The sequence below is a fragment of the Taeniopygia guttata genome, chromosome W (assembly GCF_048771995.1).
Source record: "Taeniopygia guttata chromosome W, bTaeGut7.mat, whole genome shotgun sequence".
Classification (NCBI taxonomy): Eukaryota; Metazoa; Chordata; class Aves; order Passeriformes; family Estrildidae; genus Taeniopygia; species Taeniopygia guttata.
The window spans coordinates 14,394,197-14,411,361 of record NC_133064.1 but is presented as its reverse complement, the minus strand read 5'-3'; the positions used below and the strand labels follow the sequence as shown (position 1 = coordinate 14,411,361).

Below are 17,165 nucleotides of genomic sequence, written 5' to 3'. Positions count from 1 at the left end.
AACCCCGGTACCGCTCCCATCTGTCTCATAAATGTTCCCCAGACCCTCCGGGATCCCCAAGTGCCCCTCAGCGCTCATTCGGGACTCCCCAAAAGCGTCCTCGGATCCCCTGAGTGCTCCCAACCCCACAGATGCCCGGAACAGCAACTTCTGGGAATTCACCTCCTCTCATCCCCCGCGGCCCCATGGCCCCGCAGAACACAGTTCCACGCCTAAAATTCCTGCCGCGCCCTGCGCCCTAATGTTAGGAAAATAAGGCCTTTTTGTTCATAATATAGAGTTTTCACATCTATAAAATAGAATCTTCACTTAGAGTTTTCACTTGTCTGAACATGTTCTCATTTTGCCAAGCATTCCAGAATATCTCTCAAGGACAACTTCGTTACACACTGCTTTAGGGAGTTAAAACTAATTTAGGGAGTGGAGGTTGTTAGGCATCAAAGCACCTAAGCGAATATCTTCAAGGACAGTTCCGTAATCTTGTGGAATGCGAGTAAACGTGCCTAGAGATAACATTTCTTGTTTTGAGAGAATTCCCAGATCACAGGAACAACCCTGAGGAAGACTACTGGCCTTCATCCCACGACCACCAAAAGGCAGAAAACGACCACCTAGCAACAGAGTGCACCTGCGCAGAAAAGACACCAGAACGTCACACTTCCGGAGGAGAAGACCCAATAAGTTGGGGGGGAATGGGGCACGAAAATGCGGTAGTTAGAATAACTGCTGCCCAGCGCGCTGATTTGCTTTCGTTTCCTACCATTAATAAATCTTTTTAATTGGATTAAAAAGTCTACTGTAATTGTTCATAACAATTTGGTGCCGTGACTCGGATCGCGGATCTGGGGAACCTCTCTCTGAGAGGGGCGCCACGATTCCGCTCCTTTGAGCGGACTCAGACCGGGGTTTCTACCCTCATCCCGACCGACGAACCTAAAAGCCTAGAAAGCGAAAGCAAAAAAAAAAAAAAAGGGGAAGCGGGCCCAGGGTACCCCTTAAATTTTGTGCACAAAGTCCGGACGAAGACGCAGGACGCGTAAGTATAGAGGGATCCGTCCGGGCGGGGTTCGGGATCCCGGAGTACGGCAAGTGTGTGTGTGAATGAGAGGAGAACCGGCAGCCGGATTCTCCAAGTAATTGTGGACCCTTAAGTAGTGCGTTTTCCAGAGCTCGCGAGGGCCTGGGCCACGAACTAGGGGAAGCGATTGTGCTGTCGTGAGTGATTGAAGGTACTCCGGAGGACATGGGGCAGGGGAAGAGTAAGAGTAAATCCCCCTCCCCGGTGGGGGTAAAACTTCCCCCAATTCCTAAGGATAGTCCCTTAGGGTTTATGCTGACGAATTGGGAGCACTTTCCAGGAGCACCTGGGAAGGATAAAGCAAAGATGATACACTATTGCATAGAAGTATGGGGAGGACAAGAGATTTCTAAAGGTGTTTTTTGGCCCATCTTTGGGTCCTCAGAAGACTGGGTAAAGCAACTGTTAAATGGTTGGATAAACACTAAACAATCTCCTAACCCTGAGGAGAGTGCCTATGCCCGAGTCTGGACAGAAAAACCGGAGGTGCTCGTGTTTAAACTCTCGGAGGTTTCAGGGGGAAAGAAAAAGAAGGGGCGAGCGGAAGAAGTAATTATTGCACCCCCGCCCTACATTCCCCCTGCGCCGAATGCACCCCCTCCTCCTCCACAATCGGATGAGGAAGAATCAGACTCAGACTCTGATCAACCCTCAGGCTCGCGTGGTCCTCTTACCCGAAGTAAGACGCGAGGCAAACTATTTCCTTTAAGGGAAATGCCCATGGGGGGACCACAGCCGGGGATTGGATTCATTTCGGTGCCCTTGAGTTCAGGGGATGTTAGAGACTTTAAGAAGGAGATGGGAAATTTGTTAGAAGACCCCCTGGGCGTGGCAGAGCGGGTGGATCAATTTTTAGGTCCTAATATATACACTTGGGAAGAATTACAATCTATACTTAGCATTTTATTCACGGTTGAGGAAAAGAACATGATAAGAACTGCTGGTATGCGGGTCTGGGATGCTCAACCTGCACATGCCCAGCAGCGGGCCGATACCAAATGGCCTCTCGAGAATCCCAATTGGAATAACCAGGATCCGGTCCATAGAGCTAACATGCGGGACTTTCGGACCATATTAATTGATGGCATAAAAGAGTCCGTTCCTAGGGGCCAGAACATAAATAAAGCATTTAATGACAGACAAAAGAAGGATGAAACCCCCACTGAATGGTTGGAGAGGTTAAGGAAAAGTTTTCAGCTGTACTCGGGGTTAAACCCGAATGACCCAATGGGACAGGCAATTCTTAAAGTCCAGTTTGTCTCTAAGTCCTGGGATGATATTAGGAAAAAGATAGAGAAAATGGATGATTGGCAGGACAGGGGTTTAGAGGAATTATTGCGAGAGGCACAGAAGGTTTATGTCCGAAGAGAGGATGAAAGTCAGAAGAAGCAGGTGAAAATGATGGTTGCTGCGGTAAGGGAAAGCAGGCGAGCAGAGGAAGGACAGAAGAGAGTCACTCGGAATAGGGAGGGTGACAAGGGAAAGGTAGGAGAAAGGGTGTGTTATTATTGTGGTAAGAAGGGACATTTCAAAAAGGAGTGCAGAAGGAGGCTTAAGGACGAGGAGGAGTTCAAAATCGAATAGGGGAGTCAGGGGCTCTATTTTATGGGGACCGGGAAACATCAAAAAGAGCCCTTGATAAAATTGAAGGTGGGTCCCCAGAGCCAAGAAATAAATTTCTTGGTCGATACGGGAGCAGAGAGATCTACTATTCAATTCCTGCCTCAGGGCTGTAATTTATCGAAACAGACAGCCACAGTAATAGGAGCTAAGGGGGAACCATTTGAAGTACAAATTATTAAAGAGGTGATGGTAGAATCAGGAACTAAGATGGGAGTGGGTGATTTCCTATTAGTTCCTGAAGCGGACTACAATTTGTTAGGGAGAGACTTGATTGTTGAATTAGGAATTCAAATTGAAGTAGTAGAAAAAGAGTTAAAGATTAGACTCTGCCCCCTCCATTTAGAAGACGAAGAGAAAATAAACCCTGAAGTATGGTATAATCCAGGAACCGTGGGCAAATTAAATATAACCCCATTTACAGTAAAAATCAGGAATCCCGAGGTCCCGGTAAGAATAAAACAGTATCCAATTTCACTAGAAGGGAGGAAAGGGTTAAAACCTGAAGTTGAAAGGCTGTTAAACAAAGGACTGCTAGAACCATGTATGTCGCCTTTCAATACCCCGATCCTCCCAGTAAAAAAGGCAGATGGATCCTACCGATTGGTGCATGACCTTAGGGAAATCAATAAGAGAACCGTAGCCCGGTTCCCAGTGGTGGCAAACCCCTATACTCTTCTAAGCAAACTAGGACCTGAGAACGAGTGGTATAGCGTCATAGATCTGAAAGATGCTTTTTGGGCTTGCCCTCTAGACGAGTCTAGTCGAGATTATTTTGCCTTCGAGTGGGAAGACCCTGATACAGGAAGGCGGCAGCAACTTCGGTGGACTGTGTTACCCCAAGGGTTTACGGAATCCCCCAATTTATTCGGGCAAGCCCTAGAACAAGTTTTACAAGATTATAAGACAGCCTCAGAAGTGAAACTAATTCAATATGTGGATGACTTGTTAATAGCAGGGAGCGAAGAAGACAAAGTCCGGGAGGAGAGTATCAAGTTATTAAATTACTTAGGATCCAAGGGGTTAAAAGTCTCCAAAGCGAAGTTACAATTTGTAGAAGAGGAAGTTAAATACCTGGGACATTATTTGAAAAAGGGAGAAAAGAGAATTGACCCAGACCGGGTGCAAGCAATTCTGTCTCTCCCTCTACCACAAAATAAACGACAAATTCGTCAAGTATTAGGACTTACGGGATATTGTAGACAGTGGATTGAAAACTATAGTGGGAAAGCAAGATTTTTATATCACAAACTCACCCAGGATGGTCATCTTAAGTGGACAGAAGAAGAAAGATCTAAATTTCAAGAATTAAAAGAGACCTTAGTCCACGCTCCAGTCTTGAGCCTCCCGGACCTAAATAGACCCTTCTTTCTATTTGTTAATACCACAGATGGGGTAACGTACGGGGTACTTACTCAGGATTGGGCAGGGAAAAAGAAACCTATTGCCTATCTATCTAAAATCCTAGACCCCGTGAGTAGGGGATGGCCTAGCTGTCTGCAAATAATTGCAGGGTGTGCAACACTAGTAGAAGAATCACGGAAAATCACTTTTAATGCTACTTTAAAAGTATTAACTCCACATAACATACGGAGTGTGATGCAACAGAAAGCAGATAAATGGATATCTGATGCCAGGCTCCTGAAATATGAAGGGATTTTATTAGAAACCCCTAATTTTACCTTAGAAACCACCACTCTGCAAAATCCAGCCTCCTTCCTTTTCGGAGAGCCCGAAACTGAATCACTAATGCACGACTGTGTAATCACTATAGAAGAACAAACTAAAATTAGACCTGACCTAGAAGAAGAAGAATTAGAAACTGGAGAGAAATTGTTTGTTGATGGATCATCCAGAGTAGTCGAGGGTCAAAGAAGATCAGGATATGCCATAGTGGGGGGGCCTGACCTAGAAGTCATCGAATCTGGAGCCCTAGACAAAACATGGTCAGCCCAGGCCTGCGAGATATACGCTATCCTAAGAGCCTTGGAACTATTAGAAGGAAAAGAGGGGACCATCTATACAGATTCTAAATATGGGTACGGGGTGGTACACACTTTTGGGAAATTATGGGAAGAAAGGGGCCTCATGAACTCACAGGGAAGGGACTTAATACATCGAAAGCTAATAGTAGCCCTCCTGAGGGCTTTGAGAGGCCCTACAAGGATAGCGGTGGTCCATTTAAAAGGGCATCAACGGGGAATGGATTACCGGAGTAGGGGTAACAATGCGGCAGATTATGAGGCAAAGAAAGCTGCAATTATTAAAACACTAACCTTAAGTGAAGGAGTTAGGAAAGACCTTGTAGATACCCCAAAAGACCCTGAGTCGACTACCCAGGATAAGCTGATATTTACAATAGAAGAACAGGAGAAGCTTACAAAATTAGGAATAAAAGAGAAATCGGGGAAATGGCTGTTAAAGGATGGGAGGGAAGTTCTACCTAAAGCCGTAGCTCAGCGGATGCTCAGTAAATTACACCAGAGGACGCATTGGGGCGCTCAAGGACTGGTGGATCACTTTGCCACCCATTACATGACGGTGGGCCTACATGACTTAGCGAAAGGAATTACTAGGAGTTGTCCAACCTGTCTACGGGTAAACAGAAAAAACCTAAGGAAACTGCCCCTGGGTGGGAGGCCAGTGGCAAAGAAGCCCTTTTCAAATCTGCAAGTAGACTTTACTGAGCTCCCCAAGGTAGGGAGACTGAAATATCTTTTGGTTATTGTGGATCATTTAACACATTATGTGGAAGCAATCCCCACTGCCAGGGAGACAGCTCGGACAGTAACAAAAGCCTTGCTGGAAGAAGTAATACCTAGATATGGGGTCCCAGAGACGATAGACTCTGATAAAGGCCCCCATTTTACTTCAAAAATAACACAGATGCTAGCAGAAGCTCTGGGCATAAAATGGGAACAACATACCCCCTGGCATCCACAGAGTTCGGGGAGGGTAGAAAGAATGAATGGAGAAATTAAGAAACAACTCACCAAATTAGTACTAGAAACTAAACTATCCTGGATAAAATGTCTGCCGTTGGCATTATTAAATGTTCGAACTCAGCCACGAGCTGATATAGGACTGTCCCCATTTGAAATGTTGTATGGGATGCCCTATTCCCTAGAAAAAGTTCAAACTAATCCTAACATTACTGATCAAAGTATTAATAAATATTTAACCACTTTAATGAAATATAAAAAACAGTTATGGGAAAAGGGGATGTGGGCCCAAAGACCACCCCTAGATCTTGTGTTACACCAGGTACAACCCGGCGACTGGGTCCTCATCCGAAGCTGGAAAGAAGATTCAATCACCCCAAAGTGGGACGGACCATACCTGGTTTTAATCACCACTGACTCCGCAGTCCGCACAGCAGAGAAGGGATGGACTCATGCTAGCAGAATAAAGGGGCCGGTGGATCCAACTCGATTCCATACAGCTTCCAGGGAAACGAGCTGGAAAATTGACGGGAAGCCGGGGGATTTAAAGTTAACAGTAAAAAGGACTTACAAATAATTTTCATGAACACTATCAACTCTAAGGACATTTGGGTTGGGGATAACTGGGGACTGCAAGTACAACTGGTGGGAGAAACAAAACCCCCAGGATACTGTAAACGTCTAGAGGATTCAGCCCAGCAGCCCTTTTATCGGTTCATCCGACTTGAAAAAGAGCAGAAACCTTGGGAAGGGGAGGGCCATGCTGAACATCAAAGTATTAGAGTAAAGTGTAGCTGGTTAGATTGTCATTGTTACCCTTTTGCCTGTTTTTCCTGCAAAATCTGTAAAGGATTGTGGTGGGCTCACTGCAGAAAGGGGAGAGCTCCAAAAAGTATATGTCAACGCTGCTGGCTGGAGCAGCGCAGATTGACCTCTGAAGTACTAAATTACAAGGTTGCCACTCGGGAATTGATTAAAGGATCCCCTGAGTGGTGGGAGATTTTCGTAAAAGGAATAAACCCTGAATTCCACTGTTACCATTCCAATGAACCCCTAGGTCCATTCCTCACGGATATAGTCCAAGTCAAGTGTCGCAAATTAGTCAAAAGGCTCAGGTGCGACACCCCACAGTTAAATGCGAAAAACTGGAACTCCCGGAGGTCAAAGTGGGAGAGAGGGAACGATCCCACCCCTGAAGAATATCTCTGCTGTCGAGAAGATGGCTTACCCTGTAACTTGTAGCAACCAAGTTGACAGGCGAGACAGAGAGGTAGGTAGTGGGGTTGAGAGGCCCTCCCAAACCTTGAAAAAGAATATAAATCATCATGGGTATGAGAATGGTGACAACGGAATGAGGGAAAATGGGAATGTAAAACTGAGCATGATAAGTAACATCCTCTCCTGCAGTGCGTATCACTCAATCCTACGGGTTTTTATGTTTGTATGGCTTCCCCTCCAGAGTGCCACAGTTAATATACATGAACCCTTTAAATGGACCTTAAGCAGATGGGAGGATCACGATACCCGTCATATTTTACAGACAATAACGGGACCTGGAGCACCGAGCTTTAAGATTGGGATTTGTGATTTAACTCAAAGTTCAAAATGTGGGCAGCTGTTAAATTTAACAAGCTTCTATATGTGCCCTGCCTCGAACCCAGGGAAGCAATACTGTAATTACCCTAGACATTATTACTGCGCCTATTGGGGTTGTGAAACAATAGCATCAGCGTGGGCTCCGGGTGGAGGATTAGACAAATATTTAAAGGTAGGGCATGGACCAGCAGGGTGTAAACGACCACAAGAGTGGCCTTGGACTGGGAAAAACTTACTTGGGAACTGCACCTTTCTTTACCTAAATGTCACTCAACCAAGTGATTCTGGATGGTTAATAGGCAAAACATGGGGGGTTAGGCATTGGATAGAAGGACATGATCCAGGAAATCTGATACAAATAAAAAAGGAGGTAGCTCCACATGACCCTAGTCCTATAGGCCCAAATCCAGTGATAAGCAATGACTTAAAGGAGAGTAATAAAACCAGAGATAATGTTATAAAATCAAACAAAATTGATCAAGAACCTCAGATATTAGTGCAGAAGTATACAACCTTATGGAAAATTATGCAAGCTACTTTTGGAGTTTTGAATCATACTTATCCTAACTTAACCAAGGGGTGCTGGCTTTGCTATATGATAAATCCACCCTTTTATGAAGCTATTGGGATTACATCTGAGGCAAGAGAAATAAATGGTACAAATCCAAAGGAGTGTCTCTGGGGAAAGGGAAGAGATAGTGTTTCAGGCATTACACTGTCCCAGGTTAGTGGACAAGGAAGGTGTGTAGGGAAGGTTCCAGCAGATATGCAACACCTCTGCAACACGACAATAAGCATTAACAGAACAAACAAGCCTTCTGATTGGCTTATGCCAGCAGTCAATACTAAATGGGTATGTCAACAACTTGGAGTTACACCCTGCCTATCGGTAAAAGCCTTTAATAATTCAGATTTCTGCATTCAAGTTCTAATAATCCCCAGAATCGTATACCATCCAAAAGAATACGTACTAGAACATCAAATGACCCCTGAACACTACCTGGCTAAAAGGGAACCACTTACAACACTAACGGTAGCAATTTTGCTCAGCTTAGGAGGAGCAGGAGTAGGAACAGGGGTTGCCTCCTTAGTGAGTCAAAACCAGGGTATGAAAGCTCTGCGCACATCTGTAGATGAAGATCTGAGTAGAATAGATAAAGCCATAAGTGAACTAGTTAAATCAGTGAAATCCCTTTCTGAGGTAGTCCTCCAAAACCGAAGGGGATTAGATTTGTTATTCTTACAGCAGGGGGGGCTTTGTGTTGCTTTGCAGGAAGAATGCTGCACTTATGTAGATCACACGGGTATTGTAAAAGACACGATGGCTGAATTACGCAAACAAATAGAACAACGAAAAAGAGAAAGAGAATCCCAGCAGAGCTGGTATGAATCCTGGCTTACCTATTCTCCCTGGCTAACCACTCTATTATCCACCCTTGCAGGACCAGTAATTTTACTAATTCTAGTACTTACTTTTGGGCCATGTATTCTTAACAAGCTTATTACACTAGTGAAAAATAGATTAGAAGCTGCACATTTAATGATGGTAAAACCAAAATACGAGCCACTTAGCGAAGTAGAAACTGAAGATTATTTAGAATTAAGCAAAAGGGAATTAGAGCACTTTAGTGAACAAAAAGAGGTTTAAAATAAAAAGGGGGGATATTGTTAGGAAAATAAGGCCTTTTTGTTCATAATATAGAGTTTTCACATCTATAAAATAGAATCTTCACTTAGAGTTTTCACTTGTCTGAATGTTAGGAAAAAAGGCCTTTTTGTTCATAATATAGAGTTTTCACATCTATAAAATAGAATCTTCACTTAGAGTTTTCACTTGTCTGAATGTTAGGAAAATAAGGCCTTTTTGTTCATAATATAGAGTTTTCACATCTATAAAATAGAATCTTCACTTAGAGTTTTCACTTGTCTGAACATGTTCTCATTTTGCCAAGCATTCCAGAATATCTCTCAAGGACAACTTCGTTACACACTGCTTTAGGGAGTTAAAACTAATTTAGGGAGTGGAGGTTGTTAGGCATCAAAGCACCTAAGCGAATATCTTCAAGGACAGTTCCGTAATCTTGTGGAATGCGAGTAAACGTGCCTAGAGATAACATTTCTTGTTTTGAGAGAATTCCCAGATCACAGGAACAACCCTGAGGAAGACTACTGGCCTTCATCCCACGACCACCAAAAGGCAGAAAACGACCACCTAGCAACAGAGTGCACCTGCGCAGAAAAGACACCAGAACGTCACACTTCCGGAGGAGAAGACCCAATAAGTTGGGGGGGAATGGGGCACGAAAATGCGGTAGTTAGAATAACTGCTGCCCAGCGCGCTGATTTGCTTTCGTTTCCTACCATTAATAAATCTTTTTAATTGGATTAAAAAGTCTACTGTAATTGTTCATTACACTAAGGAACACGGTTAAATCTCCCCAAGCTCCCCCCGAGTGCTCCAGAGCCCCCGAGGACCTCAAGTCGCGGCTCGGATGCAAAAGTGTCCCCCGAGGGCCTTCCCGGACCCCAAACGCCGCTTCCGAACCACTTCCGGGACTACAGCTCACATCATGCTCCGCGGCGCACGGACAGCCCTGTTCCAGCCGTGACTTCATCTCCCGTCATGCCCCGCGCCCCACCGAGAGCCACTGGTGCTGTGCCTAGAACTCCCGTGATGCTCCGCGGCCCCGTTACACCGCATTGTACCCGCGCCTACAACTCCCATCAGCCCCCGCGCCCCAGCGAGCCCTGCACGCGCCTCCTGAGTGCCCACCTGGATCCCGAAGGGCCCCAAATTCCTCTCCCTGACCTCCAGGGGCCCCCGGACCCCCGAGTGCTCACCCGGACCCCGAAGGGCCCCAAATTCCCCTCCCTGACCTCCAGGGGCCCCCGGACCCCCGAGTGCTTCCCCGGACTCCGCACTGCCCCTCAGAATCCCTCAGTGCCCCTCCAAGTGCCCATCCGGCTCCCCCAGGTGTCCTCCAAACCCCCAAGTTCTCTGAATTCCCTCCCCAGACACAAAACTGCCCCAAATGTGCACCAGAAATGTCTCCGTGGACTCCAAAGTGGCCACTTTTACCCTGTCAGTGAAAATGATAAAAAATGATGACAAAAATAATAAAAATAAAGAAAATTAGAATAAAGTGGGCAAAATCAGTAGCCAATAGTAGTCAATGAATTAATTGAGTTGTTTTACTTAGAACCAATGACCAATAAGTTTTTGGTTGCAAAAAACATATAGAGATTTTTTTATACAAGCATTAAAATGAAATAATAAAACATTGAGTAATATTTTTATGCATAACCAAAATGAAATTTTAATTGTTATTAAGCTAAAATTAATTTATTAATTTATTAAAATTTAACTAAATTTTAATTATGAAGAAAAATGCATAATTTTAAAAAAATGTTTTGGGGTGTCAGTCCCAGGTGAGCAATATCTGGGGGTAAGGGGCACGTGGTAAATGGATGTGATTCATGCTGAATAAGTTGTTGTCCTAGATTGCAAGGCAAGGTGTATTCCATTGCTGTCTGTTAGAGGTTGGTTCACTGCATTTGTTTATTTTATCATTTTATTTTCTTCCTTAATAAAGAACTTTTATTCCTGCTCCTATATTTTTGCCTGAGAGTCCCCCTTAACTTCAAATTTATAGCAATTCAGAGGGAGGGGGTCTAAATTTTTTTTCCCATTTCAGGGGAGGCTCCTGCCTTCTTTAGCAGACTCCTGTCTTTCCAAACCAAGACAGATTTTGGCACCAAACGTGCGGCTCGAGGGCACAGAAACAAAAAAGGGGAATAACAGTTCTTGAGTAATCCAGTTTTTGTGTGCTGCTACAGAAACCTTGTTAAGCGGCACCCTGTACTCCAGCCTGCCCTGGTTTGGGTGACACGTAACCGTGGCTGCATTTCTCCATTTGCAGGCCCTTATCTAAACACGGCTCCTACAGCCAAGGCTGCTGTGGATGTTCTCCGGTTTGTTTTATGGGTGAATAGGGGGAAGACTTAATGGATTTTAAACTTCCTCTGGGAAGCAGGCACGTGGATTCACAGCTATCACACACTAGCTGTGTGCTTTTGGGGTTACTTTAATAATGGCACCTACTGTGAGGAAATGACACCGGGGGAAATTTTCTCCCAACCCGTTAACCATCTCTTTGGGTCTGCCCCACCAGTTTGTGAAGGGTTCAGATCCACTCCAAATACCAATGATATCATACAGGGGCTGGTGTTGCTGTTAGCCCTGTTCTATTTAGCACTGAGAGACAAGAGAAGATTAACCTGGATAACCACCCTGACACCCACCCCAGAACCTGACACGGCACCAGAGACCAGGGATGCTGCTGCCCCAGAGCCTGACCCTGCCCCACAACCCACCCCAGATATGAACCACCCAGACTGGGTGGGGGTCTGGTGAGGGAGATGCATGAGATACTGAAGGAGTGCATTTCCCCAGCTGGTGAGAAGCCCTCCCCCTGCCTCGAAAAAGGAGAGTCTGATGGTGCAGCAGTGGAACCCAAAGATGTTGAAACTGTCCAGGTTGCAGCTGAACCACAAAGGCAGCCACAGCCAGCAGCAGTCGCCCCTGTAGAAACAAGGAGATCTAAGATGGAATCAGAGCACCCAGATAGGGATAGGAATGGAGAAACCTCACAACCCACAGGGGAGCCATAGGTCGCGATCATCACCGAGTCCCTGATGTACAATAGTCTCTGTAATCTGCACAAGGACACTGTGCCATGGAGATGTGAGGCTTATACAACCTGACTACTTCAAGTCTGAGACCTTATGGGTACAGGTGTCCAGCTGGATGGTGGTGAGACAAGGAATTTGGGACCCTTGACCCAGGACTCAGGTATGAATCAGATTTTTGTAAGGGAGCCAAGGTCCCTTTCCCTCTGGGAGCGGATTTTAATAAGTGTCAGAGAGAGGTTTGTCCATAGGGAGAAAATGCAGGAGCACCAGCATAGAACATGCTGGAAAACCCTTGAGGAAAGGATCCAACCGCTGAGGGAAGTGGCAGTATTGGAGGTACTCTTTGGGAGGGATGGACAGCATGATAATGACCCCGACAAGGTCAGGTGCACAGGGCAAATGCTGTGGAGTCTGGCAAGTCTGGGGCCATCTCAGTACACCACCTTCATTGCCACGATTAATGCCGAGAACAGCCGAGAGACAGTGGGTTCTGCTGCCAACAGCTCAGAAATTGTGAGAGTATGATCAATAGCCCAATGCAGGCTCATATCTCTGCTGTGGTCAAGGAACTCAAAGAGGAGATGAGGGAGATGAGGGAGGAGGTGAGGAGGAACAGTTCCCACATTGCCCCAGTGCGAGTCACAGGCCCCAAAGTCAGAGCCCAATGTTCCCCAGCCAGAGAGAGAGGGTACGCCCCACGGGCTGACCTGGGGTTCTTTCTGCGTGACCATGGGGAAGACATGGGAAGGTGGGATGGGAAACCCATTTCTGTCCTGGCAGCATGGGTGCGTCAACTCAAGGAGGGAAGCACTGACCGAGGGAATTCCATTAAAGTGAAGGTAGCCTCAACCTCCCATGACCGAGATGCCAAGTATGATCTGTCAGATCTCCTTTTAAAGTACGTCTGCCATGTATGCCTAGGAAAGAAATAATAACCAGGGCTAGAGGGGCCCTGTCTCTAGCCAGGGAGAGACATTGGAAAACCAGATCTTTTGGATGGTGTGGATCCAATGGCCTGGCCCATCAGCGCCACAGAAATATGAGGCCTTAGTTGACACTGGTGCACAGTGTACCCTGATGCCATTGGGACATGTGGGGGCAGAACCTGTTTCCATTGCCGGGGTGACGGGGGGATCGCAGCAATTGACCCTGGTGGGACCGAGGTGAGCCTGACTGGGAAGGAGTGGCAGAAATATCCATTGTGACCGGCCCAGAGGCCCCGTGCGTTCTGGGCATAGACTTCCTCCGGAATGGCTGTTACAGAGACCCAAAGGGACTCAGGTGGGCTTTTGGCATAGCTGCTGTAGAGGCAGAGGACATTAAGCAATTGAACACCTTGCCTGGACTATCAGAGAATCCATCTGCAGTAGGACTCCTGAGGGTGGAAGAGCAGAGAGTGCCAATTGCCACCTCGACAGCGCACGGCCGGCAGTATTGAATGAATCGGGATGCCGTGATCCCCATCCACAGAATGATCCGTGAGCTGGAGAGCCAAGGGGTGGTCAGTAAGGCCCACTCACCCTTCCACAGCCCCATCTGGCCTGTGCACGTCTGACAGAGAATGGAGACTGGCTGTGGACTATCGTACCTTGAATGAAGTGACTCCACTGCTGAGCGCTGCTGTGCTGGACATGCTGGAGCTCCAGCACGAGCTGGAGTCCAAGGCAGCAAAGTGGTACGCCACTGCTGACATTGCTAACACGTTTTTCTCCATTCCTCTGGCAGCAGAATGCAGGCCTCAGTTTGCTTTCACCTGGAGGGGTGTGCAGTACCCTTGGAACTGACTGCCCCAGGGGTGGAAGCACAGCCCCACCATCTGCCATGGACTGATCCAGGCTGCACTGGAAAAGGGTGAGGCTCCAGAACACCTGCAGTACATCAATGGCATCATTGTGTGGGGGAACATGGCAATGGAAGTGTTTGAGAGAGGTGAAAGGATCATCCAGATACTGCTAGAAGCTTTGCCATCAAGAAGAGCAAAGTTAAGGGACCTGCCTGAGAGATTCAGTTCCTGGGAGTGAAATGGCAAGACGGACGGCGCCAGATTCCCACTGAGGTCATCAACAGGATCACGGCTATGTCCCCACCAACCAGCAAAAAGGAAACACAAGCTTTCCTAGGTGCCATAGGTTTTTGGAGAATGCACATTCCCGAGTATAGCCAGATTGTGAGCCCTCTCTACCTGGTCACCTGCAAGAAGAATGATTTCCACTGGGGCCCTGAACAGCAACAAGCCTTTACCCAGATCAAGTAGGAGATTGCTCATGCTGTAGCCCTTGGCCCAGTCAGGACAGGACCAGAGGTGAGGAATGTGCTCTACTCTGCAGCTGGGAACAATGGCTTGTCCTGGAGTCTTTGGAGAAGATGCCTGATGAGACTCGAGGCTGACCTCTGGGATTCGGGATCCAAAGCTACAGAGGATCTGAAGCCAACTACACCCCAACAGAGAAGGGCATCTTGGCTGCCTATGAAGGAGTTCAAGCTGCCTCGGAGGTGATTGGCACAGAAGCACAACTCCTCCTGGCACCCCGACTGCTGGTGCTGGGGTGGATGTTCAAAGGAAAAGTTCCTACTACCCATCATGCCACTGATGCCACATGGAGCAAATGGATTGCCCTCATCACTCAGCGCACCCGTATTGGAAACCTGAATCACCCTGGGATTTTGGAGATAATTACGAACTGGCGAGAAGGTGAAACCTTTGGTCTCACTGACGACAAAGAGCAGGAAGATGTGACACAGGCTGAAGAAGCTCCACCATACAACCAACTACCAGCAGAGGAAACTCGCTACGCTCTTTTCACTGACGGTTCTTGTCACATCGTAGGGATGAACCGGAAGTGGAAAGCAGCCGTATGGAGCCACACGTGATGGGTTGCAGAGGCCACGGAAGGAGAAGGTGGATCAAGCCAACTCGCTGAACTCAAGGCCGTTCAGCTGGCCCTGGACATTGCTGAAAGGGAGAAGTGGCCAAAGCTCTACCTTTATACCGATTTGTGGATGGTAGCCAATGCTCTGTGGGGGTGGCTGAGAAGGTAGAGAAAGGCCAACTGGTAACGTAGAAGAAAACCAATCTGGGCTGCTGATATATGGAAAGACATTGCCTCTCAGGTGAAGAAACTAACGATGAAAGTCATGTAGATGCCCATGTCCCCAAAAGTCGGGCTTATGAGGAGCACCAAAACAACGAGCAGGTAGATCAGGCATCAGGAATAGAGGTATCAGAGATAGACTTGGATTGGCATTATAAGGGGGAGTTGTTCCTGGCTTGATGGGCTCATGATGCCTCAGGTCATCAGGGCAGAGATGCCACCTACAAGTGGGCACGAGACCGAGGGGTGAATCTAACCATGGACAGTATTACTCAGGTTATCCATGACTGTGAGACCTGTGCTGCCATCAAACAGGCCAAGTGGGTGAAGCCCCTGTAGTGTGGTGGGCGGTGGTCCAAGTACAAGTATGGGGAGGCCTGGCAGATTGACTACATCCCACTGCCCCAGACACACCAAGGCAAGTGCTACGTGCTGACCATGGTGGAAGCCACCACTGGATGGCTAGAGACCTACCCTGTGCCTCATGCCACTGCCCAGAACACCATCTTAGGTCTGGAAAAGCAAATCCTGTGGAGACATGGCACACCTGAGAGAATTGAGTCTGCAACAGCACCCATTTCAAGAATGGCCTTATCAACACCTGGGCCAGAGAACATGGTATTGAATGGATATATCATATTCCTTATCATGCTCTAGCTGCCAGCAAAGTTAAACAGTGCAACGGACTCCTTAAGACTACCCTAAAGGCACTCGGTGGGGGAACGTTTAGAAACTGGGAAATTAACCTGGCAAAAGCAACCTGGATGGTCAACACCTGAGGGTCCATCAATCGAGCTGGTCCTGCCCAGTCCAAACCCTTGCACACAGTAGATGGAGATAAAGTCCCTGTGGTACATATGAAAGGTATTTTAGGAAAAACTGTTTGGATGAATCCCACCTCAGGCAAAGACAAACCCATCCGTGGGATTGTTTTTGCTCAAGGACCTGGTTACACTTGGTGGGGGATGCAGAAAGATGGGGAAACCCATTGTGTATCACAGAGAAACCTGGTCTTAAGTGAGAACTGGGTGTAAGATTTCATTGTGATGCATATGGAAATAGAATAAGGGGTGGATAATGTCCTGGCTTGTAAGATAAGCATGTATTCTATTTGCCATCTGTTGGAGGTGGGGCAGGTATCTTCTGTTAAGTTGGGCAGTTTTCTTATCTCTTCCAAGAACAATGTCTCCCTCAGGGGAGATATCTTCTGTTAATGGACCATTGAATGACTTACTGCATGACTGGTAAAGTTACATCATCCCATTGTGAAATGCTCTGCCCAGAGGGAGGAGCCAAGCATTCCTACCTGCATAAAATCAGCATTTTTTGGAACATCAAACAGCTTCTTCGATGGATTCCCAGAGGAGCAGCTTCTTCTCTGCTGGATTCCCAGAGGAGCAGCTTCTTCCCCGCTGGATCCCCAGAGGAAGACCTGTCCCATCTACTCTATCACCAGACCTTCAGAGAAAACTACACCCTTCTACAGATCACCACTTCAGCAGCATTTCATCTGCCTCTCCAGGATGAGCAGCCACCATTTAACTGGACTATTACCAACACCCTGACTCCTCAGGGTGTCAGGTTTCTGACTCTTATCAGTGGTTTTGTTTGTACTAATTACTTTTTTTTTTTAGTTTTTTTTTCCTAGTAAAGAAATGTTATTCCCATATATTATATCCCATAAGATATTCCCATATCTTTGCCTGAGAGCCTTTTAATTTTGAAATTGTGGTAATTCGGAGGGAGGGGGTTTACCTTTTCCATTTCATTGGAGGCTCCTGCCTTCCTTCACAGACTCCTGTCTTTTCAAACCAAGACAGGTCTCTGGCCGGGAACAGCCTGGTTTGGGTGCCGTGAGCGCAGGCAGGAGTTGAGGCAGGTGAAGAGGCAGTGAGCAGCTTGTGTTTGTAGAGGGCCTGGGGCTGCACCTCTGAAACTCCACCTGGAAATGCACTTGGGGGAATACGAGCTAGAGCTGGAGTGCCTGTCCTGAAAGGACATGAAGGCCTTCAGCCTTGCCAGTGTTTCTTAAGGGTGTGTTGGTGTTGAGCAGAAAAGCTGCACATTTGGGGAAATGCCTTTGGAGGACAGGGGCTTGCTTCTCAAGGAAAGTGCTTCCCAGAGAGCTCCCAGTGAGGCAGGTGC

At 46.9% G+C, this 17,165-nt stretch overlaps 1 long non-coding RNA gene across 1 annotated transcript in view; it reads right to left on the bottom strand.

The window, feature by feature from the left end:
• Nucleotides 1-9,812, bottom strand: part of LOC140682134 (uncharacterized) — a 48,499-nt gene extending 38,687 nt beyond the window's left edge. Inside the window, exons 1-3 of the long non-coding RNA XR_012053397.1 lie at nucleotides 9,712-9,812; nucleotides 6,869-6,942; nucleotides 6,038-6,156 (exon numbers count right to left, since the gene is read on the bottom strand). This is a non-coding gene — a long non-coding RNA (uncharacterized lncRNA). The remainder of the gene's footprint in view (nucleotides 1-6,037; nucleotides 6,157-6,868; nucleotides 6,943-9,711) is intronic.
• Nucleotides 9,813-17,165: the final 7,353 nt, after the last annotated feature.